Source organism: Pituophis catenifer, unplaced genomic scaffold (assembly GCF_029215685.1).
Source record: "Pituophis catenifer annectens isolate HBS135680 unplaced genomic scaffold, rPitCat1.0.hap2 SCAF_7, whole genome shotgun sequence".
Classification (NCBI taxonomy): Eukaryota; Metazoa; Chordata; class Lepidosauria; order Squamata; family Colubridae; genus Pituophis; species Pituophis catenifer.
In genome coordinates, this window is record NW_027256887.1 from 30,237,640 (window position 1) to 30,250,268 (window position 12,629).

At 39.6% G+C, this 12,629-nt stretch overlaps 1 long non-coding RNA gene across 1 annotated transcript in view; it reads right to left on the bottom strand.

Annotated features, from left to right (window-relative positions):
* LOC139319391 (uncharacterized) overlaps positions 1 to 8,049 on the bottom strand; it is a 129,526-nt gene extending 121,477 nt beyond the window's left edge. The window contains exons 1-2 of the long non-coding RNA XR_011600621.1: positions 8,011 to 8,049; positions 4,235 to 4,305 (exon numbers count right to left, since the gene is read on the bottom strand). This is a non-coding gene — a long non-coding RNA (uncharacterized lncRNA). The remainder of the gene's footprint in view (positions 1 to 4,234; positions 4,306 to 8,010) is intronic.
* Between the last annotated feature and the right edge of the window lie 4,580 nt (positions 8,050 to 12,629).

Genomic DNA, 12,629 nt, shown 5'->3' on the forward strand with positions numbered 1-12,629 from the left:
CCATTTGTCTAGCCAAGAGAGTCCCAGTATGACTGGATCTGTCATTTTGGGGGCTATTATGAACCGAATCATTTCCCAGTGATCTGCTAGCTCCAGCTTCACTGGTTCAGTCAAGTGTGTGGCGTAAGTTCCCCCCACTAGAGATCCATCAACTTGTTCAAATCAGATTGGGTGGTTGAACTTTTTGACTCGGATCCCCAATTTTAGGACTGTGGGTAGGTTAATCAGGCACCTTGTGCAGCCCAAATCTATTAGGGCTTGGAAAGTCCCTTGAGTCCCTGTTTTTGGGGCCATTAGGCATATAGGGAAGAGAAAAGGGTGGATGGGTCCACTCACCATTGGGTCGTCTTCACCCTCGTCATTGCTGTCATACAATTTGGGGGATTGATTTCCATCATCTGGGATCCCCCTTGTTTCGGTTAGGTGGGCAAAGACCTCTGGACCCTGGGGGATTTTTCGTGGCGCATTGGTGGTGCGCTTGGGCCCTCGTTCCAGTCGTGCCTTGGGCGGTGGGTCTGACCTTGGTCTCGGGGTTCCACATGCTGCTGCCAGGTGACCAATCCCCCCACACCTGTAGCACCTCAGAGGGCTCCGTGGGGCGACTGGCCTCTGGGTAGGCTGTGGTGCTATGGTTTCTCATCTACTGGGTGGTCCCTAGTCTGGTTGGCCTCTCTGCTTTCCACCTGGTTGCTTTGACATGTCATTGGCCCACAACCCTCTGTCGACTTTTATCGCTACTCGGAACCATTTGGAGAGTCAGTTCGGGATGTCCTGATAAGCGGTCACTTGGGTGATTCACTTGTCTAGGCTTGTTCTAAAGAAATACACCAGTAGTCGCTCTGGTAAGGGAGGTAAGGTCCCAACAACTCTCCTGAATTCACAGATATGGTCTCTGATGGGCCTCCCCTTCTGCATTAGATTCCTGAGCTCGTCCTCCACATAGGGGTCCTCCTCTGCCTCCTCGAACTGGGCTCGTAGTAGTTGTAAGAACCCCTCTGCGTCTTGCAGTTGGGGGGCCCTGTTCTTGTAGAGGGCTGCTGACCACCTCCTTGCTTCTCCCTCCAACCCTTCTGAAATGGCACTCACTAGGTCTCTGGAAAATGGGTAGAGGTGTCCATAGCGCTCGATGTAGATCTCAGCTGTGTCAAGGAATTGTGCTAGCTGGTCTGGATTGCCATCGAACTTCCCTCTGAAATGGGGTGGGTCCTCCCTCGCTGCCCTCTCCTCCCACTGTGGGACTCTGTAAGCCTGGCCTCGGTGCCACTGGTCCTCTTCCTCATCTCTCCTTCTAGGGTAGGGAGGTGATGTCCTATCTAGGCTGCTCTGCTTGCTGTGTAAGGGGGGAACCCATGGATGCATCTTTGGGCTTCCTCTCCTTCTGCTATGGGAGCGGGGAGGGCTGTGCTTCAGTCTATGGCTTCTTGGTTCAGCAAACCAAACTGGCTCCCCCTTCTCCTTTGGCCTGCACGATGGCCCCTCCTCTCGTCTATGGGGCTCTCGAGTGGCTTCCCTGAAGCTTTTTGGTGCCTGGCCTGCTGCCAGTCCCATAGCCAGTCTGCCCTCCCCAATTCACTCAGGGGTTTTCCCTTCCCCTGAGCTCTTGGGAAGGGAAACTCAGCCTCTGAGGATTTTGGCAAAGCCCACCAATATTCATCTTTTTTTTTCTTGGTTTGTGGCACGATCGTCTGACCTTGGCTGTCTTGCAGCTTCGCTGGAGGAGGGAGGGGTTGAGGCTCCGTAGCATCCAAACTGGCTGGGATCAAGATTGGCTCTTTTCCAGTCGCCTGAATTAAACTCTCTTCGGACAGTTTGCTTTCCGCCATGACGTCCGGACTTCTTCTCCACTCACTTCATACATCTGGCAGGGAGCTGGAGATCTGGAGGTCGGCCAGTTTGGCTTGGAAAGAAGTGTTGGCTTTCTGTCAAGCTTCGAGGTTGTCTCAAATAAATTGCATTTCAAACCAAGTCTTTGAAGAAAAACTCCTATTTATTAAGCACGACATTTTAAACCCGACTCCATCGAAGCCAACACTGACTTCCAGACCCAAAACCCTCCCTTTCCGTTCCCCACTCCCCTGCACTCATTGGCCATCTTCCAAGTCATTCTACCCCTAATCTACCACTCCAGCTCAAAGGAATTTCCCCCCTCCCATCCCATCTCCTAGGGGATATTATCTCCAGAGAAAATAAGTAGGTGAAAAGTCAAACGTCTCTTTCCAGACGCCTCCACTTCTCCTTCTTATGTCAGCACTAGAGTACATGCAGCTTGAAGTGCTGACACAGCATGCTTTTGGTGCACACTGCGCATGTGTGGGCAGTGAACCGGTGGCAATCCATGGAGGATTTCACCAGCGGTGTGGATATCATCTAATAATCATGTATTGTTTTCATTAGGATACAGTTTGAACATGCATATCCATTATTATTTGTACCTAAATGTTGACTTAAAATGACATTCAGTGAAATCTGATTTAGTGGGGAAATCTTGTTGCATAACATTGGTAAACAATGATTGCTGTTATAAGATGGCAAGACAAAGAACATGGGTCCATCTCCTCATCTTTTGGACCAAATCAGTTCAAAGCAAATTTAGCAAATAAAAGTGGTAGTTCTACGTAGAGAAAAAAACAAGGTATGGATGAGATTCCTGGAAGATTTTTTGGCAATACATTTCTTCTGTTTGTTCTTCTGCCAGGATATATCTAGATATTTTATTATTAATATTGTAATAGCTGGCTATCAATCAAGGGCTGGAAATGAAAGAAGAACCGGTAGTTAGAGAATATTTAGAAAAACTAGCAGTGATACATCAGTACTGCCGAAGTGGAAATAAAATTTTAATCTAAAAAGAAAATGGAAACAAAATAAAAAATAGTGGCCATGTTATGAATTTTACAAATGTGCTTTGAGTTGCATTGCACTTGCTTTAATAAATGAAGAAAATTCTTCCAAAATGCTTTGGAATGTCTAAAAATGTTTTAAAAAGCAGCTTCTGCACTAGGATATGGCACTAATCATTTTTCCATAATTATTATGGATATGGCTTGGTGGAAAAAGAAGTTTTCAGGAGTTGGAATCCCAGTTTTCACAGTTATTTATTGATTCACTTATTACAATTCACTTCATTCTAGACAGCTGCATATATTTTTGAAGTAAAATTAAAATAGTAATCAGTCCATGAACTAGCCCTCCCACTCCCCAACATACAGTTCTATTGCCCAACAACAGGTAGAAATCCATAATCCCTCATAAAGAATCTGCACCCCAAATTCTCTAAAAATGTCCAGGTTTTGTAGCTTTTGTACATTTGGCACATGTCTAATATGGGGGAAGGGGGTGGAACTAAAAGAGCTGCTCTCTAAATCTCATCTCATCCTTTCCAATCTTTCTGGGTGAGCAGAAGCTACTGCTAAAAAGCAGTATCATAGATATCCAGGTTTTAAGTATATAGAATTTCAAGATGTATCCTTGAATTTCACACAAAAGGAGGTTGTTAAGCTGGTAAGAATTGTTAAGCATAGGAATATATTATTATATGGAAGAAATATTGATGTATCCTAAATTGTTACATTCATTCTATGTTCAGAGTTGTGGTAAGAACTGCATACCTTACTGGTAATGTATGCATCTATTCAATATAATCAAAGCAAAGTATAATTTACCTATATTCATTTGTTTATTAAAAATCTTTTCAACAGTCAGGTACATTATCTGGCTAATTTGGGGGTCTATTGGGTTTCAGAATAGCAAAAGTGATGGGACTAAGGCTGTAAAAATCCCAATGGCCACTAGACAACAACAAAGACATAAAAATTATTCTAGCCATATAGTAGTTATCTGTATTTTAGAAGAGTGTATTCTTAGATGGAATCATAAAAAATATAGCAATCACCAAAAGGTAAATACTTCTGATCTTTATTTCCCAAGAGATATAATATTCCATAGCTATTGCTCAAGCACTATATATAACACTGGTCTACAGGGGTCTACAAATTTTGGGAAATTATCGACCTCCAAGATAAAATGTGTTGATTTTACATATTTTGATTATATGAATTAGAAAACAGGTGATAAAGGTGCTGGTTGGCTAAAGTTTTCAAGATATTTCACAATAAAAATTTATACATAGACAAGTATATTTGCCTACAAAGGAGGGAAGCAGTGATGGGATTCAACCAGTGTAACAAGCGGTTCGCCTTCGCTCTGCTCGCATGCGGTTCATTTGAAAACTTACCTTCTAGTGTAGCCCCAGTGAGTACAACAGCTGAGGTGCAGCAATCCACTCTGCCGCGCTGATCAGCTGGGCTTCAAACAAAGGAAATAAAGGTCAGTATAGCACAGGGGTGGGCAGGCGGGCCCACCAAATCGTTGGAGTGAACCAATTCACTCTCAGCTGATTGTCAGAGCTACCAGTTCACCCGAACCAGTCCAAATAGGTTGAATCCCACCCCTGGAGAGAAGTGTCTAATGATCATGATGCCTCATAACTTCTTGAGAAAATAAGGTAGAACAATGAAAATGGTACCACATTATCTTCACTTTTGTTGTGACCTAGGCTTCCTGAGTCATTAAAACACACAAGTAGTCCCAAAAACCTCTTTTATTGCAACAGCTGTGAATTACGGTCATTCACAGCTGAGTCCCAATTAGTTGCAAAAAGTCCTTTGGCAGAAATCCTTCGGGATAATCACCAACCTTTATCTCCCTTGACACTCTGCCAAATACCTACTTGGCAAAGCCACACGGATTCCAGAATCAAATAGAGATGCTGACTGGGAACAGAATTAACAACATTGCTTTCCTACAAAGTGTCCACATGCCTTTGCTCCTCTTTTAAGTCTTATGGGAGGGGCCAATCATCTCCATGCATTACTCCTGAGTTGTCCCATTGGTTTTAACTGTTTGTGCTTTATGGCAGCTCTGCACATGCACATACTAGGAACAGGCTCCTTCTGTTCCTTTGCCTCTCTGCTGTCCAACTCTGGAGGCTCCGGAGCATCACTCCCAGATGGCCCTGGCCCCATCTCTGCCTCCGACACAGAGTCCTCGTCCAGGGCTTCCCCAGACTCCAGGACTGGCCCATGTCCCTCCACAGCCTCCTCACTGTTTGACTCTGCTGCCAGCTCCACAGGCTGCTGGCGGACCTCAACAACGTTGAGAACAGCAAAGCAGATGACATGAAAAACACATGGAAAATTTGCTTAGAGCACTTGGTGGAAACATGTCACTGAAAATTCACTTCTTACACTCTCATTTAGATTATACCCCTTTGAACTGTGGGGCAGTGACTGAAGAACATGTGGAGAGATTCCACCAGGATATCGCAGGCATGGAGAAAAGATACCAAGGGAAACAGAGTCTGTCCATGCTTCCCAATTACTGCTGGAATCTCCCCAGGGATGATCCTACTGCAGTTCACAAACAAAAAGGCAAAAAGCACAGTTTAGATACCGAATAAAGATGGAACCTTGTCATTTAATCTGATGTTAGAGCTTGACAGATTTTCATGCAAAAAGCACGAAAATGTTTCATGAAAAACCAATAAATGAATGGAAAGTTATGTTACTGGTATCAATAAAAAGATAAATTTATAATGATTGGTGTGGCACCATTCTCATTGCTATATCACATTTTGCAGAAAAATTATGGACCATAATCGCATATCCCTCTCATAATTTTGAATTATTTTGATGCAATTTTGATCTGAAGCTGTATCTTGGAAACTGGAGCCAATTAATACTCAGGATTTAATTTTATTTATTTATTTATTTATTTTATTATACTTATATGCCGCCCTTCTCCCAAAGGACTCAGGGCGGCTCACAAAATTAAACGATGAAAACAATAAAAATAAACTACTAAAAACAATCAATTTAAAATCTCCCAATTAAGAATCACCCAAATTTGTTGGAAAAGCCATGTCTTCGGGTCATGGCGGAAAGAGCGGAGGTCGGGAGCCATCTGGAGCTCCGTGGGTAACTCATTCCAAAGGATCAGTGCACCCACAGAAAATGCCCTCATCCTGGGTGCCACCGGCCGACATTGTGGCCGATGGCACCCGGAGGAGGGCTGTCCTATGTGAACGCACAGGGCGGTGGGAGGCAGGCAGAAGGTGGTCCTGCAAATACCCCAGGCCCATGCCATATAGGGCTTTATAGGTAAGTACCAGCACCTTGAAGTGGATCCGAAGGACCACTGGTAACCAGTGCAGCTCGTGCAGGAGAGGTGTAACACGGGAGTAACGGGAAGCTCCCGTAACAACCCGCGCAGCTGCATTCTGGACCAGCTGGAGCCTCCGGGTACACCCCAAGGGCAGCCACATGTAGAGGGCATTGCAGTAGTCCAAATGGGACTAAATTTTCTTTTATTAGCGACCCAATTATGGTAACAATAAGCTACTTTCATTTCTGAGGCTTTCTCCTTGTAGAGCAGTGTACTCAGTGGTGGGATTGAAATAATTTAATTTATTTAAATAATGGTTTTCCCAGGGACAGGTTGGCTGTCGTGGGAGGCGTGACCCATCCCCATCCTTCTGCACATGCGGAACAAGTCTTGCACAACAGCCAACCTGACCCTGGGTGAACCGGTTGTTAAATTACCCTCCCTGCTATCAAAGTTGATCCTAGGTGCTGTGCTGCAATTGAGAAAAGGGAAATGGAGGGCCTGCATGATGGGAGGAGGAGGAGCAGGGAGAAGAAAGAGGGAAAGCGGCCACCTCTTTCCCTCTCACTTGCCGCTCCATTGCCCATTTCTTCATTGCAGTGCCGCACCACATTTATAAGTGAACATGGTTAATTCCATTTAATGTAATGCACATTAACATTCAGCAATATAAAGTGGGAAAGAAATGTAAAAACATAATAGTTATCCTGAACTGACCATTGATCCATCTATCTCAGTACTGTCCATAGATATTGCAGCAGTTCTCCAGATTTTCAGTCAAGATTGGAGACTAAAATTACAATATTTTCTTACAAACCATGTTCTCCCCCTTCCTGAGCTTCTCTCTTTTTCTCAAAAGGTGGTCCTCACTAAATAAGAATAATTTTTATGTAGCTCAAATATCACTTATTACAAAATAGATAAGTTTGCTTGTAATCTAGAAATCTAGAAATTCATGTATCATATAAAGTGTGTAATGCCATATTTCATTTGTTCTGATATGTAATTATGCAGTTGAAAAGAATGCAGGCCACTAAATCAAATCAAATATTTATTATGGTCATAGATCAGTATAACATAGGCTACCAAGAAGTAAGAGAGCATTTTCGAGATCCTTAATTACAGTGATCATACATCCTATTATAAAGGACTGTGCTTTATTTCAGAAAGCTGTCCTTTAGAAGTATTTATTCTTCAAAAATTCATTTCAGATTTTCCATTTAATACACAGTATTTCACGTTCATGTAAAAAAATGGAATTGAATAGTCTTTTTAAAATACATTTAGATATGCTATTTGATTTTAGATATTTTTATTAGAATATACATTTTTGTAGAATTTTTCTTGATTTTCCTGGTCTCATTTACTTTGGCCATGTCATGCAGGAGAATTCACTAAAGAAAGCAATTCTGTTTGGAAGAGTTATCAGAGTAACTGAGTAAAGAGTAAAAAGAAACCAGGCCCAGAGTATAGAAAAAGTCAAAGAAATAGTGCAAGATTGAAAGTTGTGGAGCCTGGTTCATAGAATCTCAAAGTGTTGGACTCAACTGAATGGATATCATCATCAGCATCATTTCCTTGTAAATAAAATTATAAACATAAATAATTAAAAATATTCTTACAAACCTCTTTTGTTGTGGAAGAAGGAATTCAGAAACATCCCTTCAGGACAGACAGAATCAGTATATTTATTTATTGCAATAAAGGATCAGACCTGGTATCGCTACCAAAGAAGTCTGAACAACCTATGATTTTCAGCTCAAAGCCTTTATACAGTTTCAAACAAAGGATTCTGTGAAATCAGCATTTTCTTATTATCACAGACATATGTTACACAAAATGACATACCTTAATTACTGAGTTTGTTACTATCTTTGCCAAACAGTTATAATTCTTCTTAGAAGTTACTGAAGCATAGATTCAAATTATCTTCTTGTTGAAACAATAATATGGTCATCTCGTCTCTCTGACCTTCAAAATGTAAATCACCAGACTGTCTTTATCTGTGACAATTGAGGGGCCTTGGTGTACAAATCCTACTTGAAAGGAATGTGTTTGCCTACGTGCTGGATACATTTGCAAGCATTTTCTCTTCTACAATATTAAGAACAAAGAGGGCCCTTCAGTGATCATCTAGCTGGACCCGCTTTTACTTTATTTATTACTTTATTTATTACTTTGCTACTTTACTTTCATATAGGCCCTCTTTTCAATTTGTCCTGTATTACTTCCAAAAAAATGTGGCCACTGTATTCATAAGGGGCTCTGTCAGAAATTGCAAAAATCTGTAAACTAAAATAATCCTTGTGATTTTTAACTACTGAAGAAAGTTAGCACCTACCCCACTCCTAGAAGAATGAAATATTTTAGGAAATGTTGGAAAGACAGAATATTATATCTCCCTGAATGAGAAAAGGAGAAACATGTTTTAAAGACAAAGCAGCTCCCTGCAGCTCCCTGCCCCACCTTCAGTTCAAGGGTGTTGGGATTAAGACATGGCCCTCAGGACATGATAGGATTAGTCCTCTATCCATCTAGCAACAGAACTCACCACATGGCACTTGGGGAGATTACATCACTCAGCAAGATTCAACCAAGCCTGGGACTCAAGACAACCTACAAAGTTACCCCTGCATGGCCCCATGGGAGTCTGACAATCAATCAGAGTACATTTCTTTCACAGGAACAGGGCCCAAGAGATGGTATAAATCTCTCTCTCCCCCATGTGCTCATTTTGCCCAGGACCTCAAACCATGTGGTCCTGTCCACCATCAAACCATCTTTCCAAATAGCTTCCATGTTTCCAGTGTCTTTCTCCCCACTTGGAACTGAACCCAGATGGACATTTCTTCCAACACTACCGATAAAAGAAAGAAATTCAATTTATAAAACTGTAAGTAGGATTTAGTTTAGCTAATATGTTCATCTCCTAGTTTTGGTGTAGCAGAACCATGTTCTCTAAAGGACCTGATAAAATATAAGTGCTTCTTACTTCTTCCCTAAGATGGACTCCTTGGATAACGACAGCACAACTTGCAGAAAAAATAGCAGTAAAAGAAAGCAAAAGTTGGCCTGTGGCCTAGTGGTGTGTCTTCAACGTCACCGACTTTTTTGCTCTAATGAATGAAAAAAGAAGATATACAAAAAGGAAGTTTTTAATTTCATGCACTTACTAAATAAGAATAAAACAATAAAAGAGGTACACAAGTACTTACATAAAAGTGTTATTTGTCTTTAGCTTTAAGATGTTTTCACATTGTTCTTTCATTGCCACCCACCTCACTTGTACTTTTCTTAATCTTGACTCTCAGATCATCGGCTGTGTGATGATTGCCCTTAACCATTGTTTGATAGTGGGAATAGGGTCCCATTCTTGTAGAGGTAGGCCAATCATGCTAATGGTCATCAGGCTGCTTATTTTTTTTTTAAGTTTTTAATTTTTATTTCTCATAAAACATATATAAATGTACCCATTCTTATCACACATATTATTTTTTGGTTTCCATATTGGTTCATTCTTCATCCTAAAACTTTAAAATACATTCGGAGTTGCTCTTCTTTCATTCCATATCTCCCTTCTTCCACAAGAATCATTCCTCTCCTTCTCCCCTCTTACCCTTCCCCCCCTTCTTCTATTCTTTTCAACTTTCTTCTTTCCTCCACTTCTTCCCCTTCTCTCCTTCCCCTTCCTTTCCTCCACTCCTCCTCTCTTTCCTCTTGTGTGACAGCAAAAAAGTACTGGATCAAAATTAAAAAGTGGCTTGAAGAGATAACTGAACAAAATATAGACTGGAAACCAGAACTGTTTTTATTAGGCATACCCACAAGAAATTATAATAAAGAAATACAATATCTAATTCTAAATATTATAACTGCAGCTAAGATAACCTATGCACAAAATTGGAAAAATAATGTCATACCAAAAGATGAAGAGGTGATAAGGAAAATTTTGGACTGTGCAGAGATGGATAAATTGACAAAAGAAATAAAAGAAAAAGATGAAATGGAATATTACTTAATATGGGGAAAATGGTACAAATGGTTAGAGGACAGGAATAACAAACAAGAAAATACATAATAGAGATGATTTAGAAATCAGGGAACATCAATAAAATGATTTTAAATATACAATGTATGTAAAGTAATATATAGACATAATAATATGTATAATAAGTAAGGAGTAGTATATGTCACAAGTAAATGCCTTATTCTCCATTATGTAAATAGTATATGAACAGAGTATCAGGGGTTAACTTATTCTTCACTTCTTAATGTATTCATACTTCACCACTCCCATACTCAGCTCCACCCATTGTATATATAAGGAGCTGCATACGTTCATTCTGTGCTTCTATCTGTGAATATTCAGTGAATATAGAATGCCTTATGTAAATAAAGAGAGATATATTTGAACTCTTAATTCTCAAATAATTTATTGAGTCTGATCCTGAAAATATCACAACAATCTGGTAGCAGAGGATGGTTGAATTGACTCAATAAAAACTTAAATATGTAAGAGGCGGTTTGGGGGCTCTAAATCAGAGGAAATTTTCTTAAAAAGGGGACAATTTTTGCAGTTACATCAACCTCAAATTAAAATGAAAAATCTCCTCAAAATAGAAGTAGGAGGGATGCAGAAAGACTGGAAAAAATATAAAAAGAAAGCAAGAATGGAAGATTAACTTTTTCTTTTGGCTTTGCAGTTGTTCTACTCATGGTTAAAAATGATTATGTTTTAGGTGTTATAACTACTGAGGGGGAAAAAGCATAAAGTTCATTAATGGCTGAATGTATTAATCCTTTTTGGTTTTCTAGTTTATGTATTAATGGTTAATTATGTTGATGATTATCTTTTAAAATTCTAAAAGTTGGGAGGAATAATGAAGGGGGAAAATTTAGGAACTTAAAAAATGTAGAAATTTAACTATTGAATATCTAAGGTTTATTTTTTGTTATGAGATTTTAAAGTATCTGAACTTTGAGAAAAGTAGGAGGGGGAAAATGTTTTTGCAAATGAATTGAATACTTTATTGATATATTAAGAGAATTTTTAAGGTTTGAATGTTTAATATTTTCTTTTCTTTTGGCTTTGTAGTTGTTTTACTCATGGTTAAAAATGATTATGTTTTAGGTGTTATAACTACTGAGGGGGAAAAAGCATAAAGTTAAATATTGATTTTTAAATATGATGCATTAATGGTTGAATGTAAGATTAATCCTTTTTGGCTTTCTAGTTTATGTATTAATGGTTAATTATGTTGATGATTATCTTTTAAAATTCTAAAAGTTGGAGGGAGGAATAATGAGATTTTAAAATATCTGAACTTTGAGAAAAGTAGGAGGGGGAAAAATGTTTTTGCAAATGAATTGAATACTCTACTGATATATTAAGAGAATTTTTAAGGTTTGAATGTTTAATATTTGTTAATGGCTTTAAAACTCTTAGAGTTATTGGATTATACGCTACTTTGGTTTATAAAAAGGGAGGTTGATGAAATTGTAAAAGGGGAGTTAAGGGGTCTTGGGAGTTATTAAATCTTGCAGTTAGCTAGTTTATTTTAGCGAATGCTTGGTGAAATCTATGCCCTGTTTTCTGTTCTGGGAAGCCGGGGGTGGGGGGTGGTGAGGAGGGGTTGAAGATTGAGTTTATCAAGGATTGATTTTTTTTTTCTTTTTCTTGATGATAGTTTGAATGATTGTTTATATTGTATACTTGTTTGATCAGAAAATAAAAACTTTTTTATTAAAAAAAAAAAACTTAAATATGTCTAAAAAAGATAGGCCCAACACCAGGGCATACAGCAAAGAAATGGAAACGGATCAAGAAGTAATCGATGAGTCCACGAATGCAATTTCGAGAGAATCTGAAGAATACACCACAGAAGACGAAGAAATAATAAATGAAGATGATGATCAAGAGGAAAACGAAATAGAAAACAACGAACTCAGGTCAGAGATACTAAAACTTTTTAAAAGCCAAAAGAGCGATGAAAGTCTCGTCGCGAACCTCCAAGATATACTAAAAAACAACGGAGCAGCGAGAGAGAAGCACATCGCTACTGAAAAGTCAAAAGACTCAAAAATAGTGAGTGATATGCTTACAGACAAAAACGCAGTGAAGAAGAAAAACAACAATCCCGCGCAAAATTTTGAATGGCAGCCATCTTGGTTTCAACAGACCCCCAAGATGAGTGAAGCAGAGCCAATCAGAAAGCAGGATTCAAAATTTCTGGCGCGAAAAGCCGTACTCGATACAAAAAATGAAAGAGAAAAAATATATACCTCAGAAGAATCAGAAACAGAGAACGAAGAAGATTCAACAGACATGCAAATAAAGTCAGCAATGAAAACGCTTTTTGCTGCATTTGGACCGAAACTGAAGATTACCAAAAAATCAACCAAAAAACAAGCAAGCAAGCCAACGCCTCAAAATCTACCCGCTCCTATCCAGACGGCGAGAGCACCGA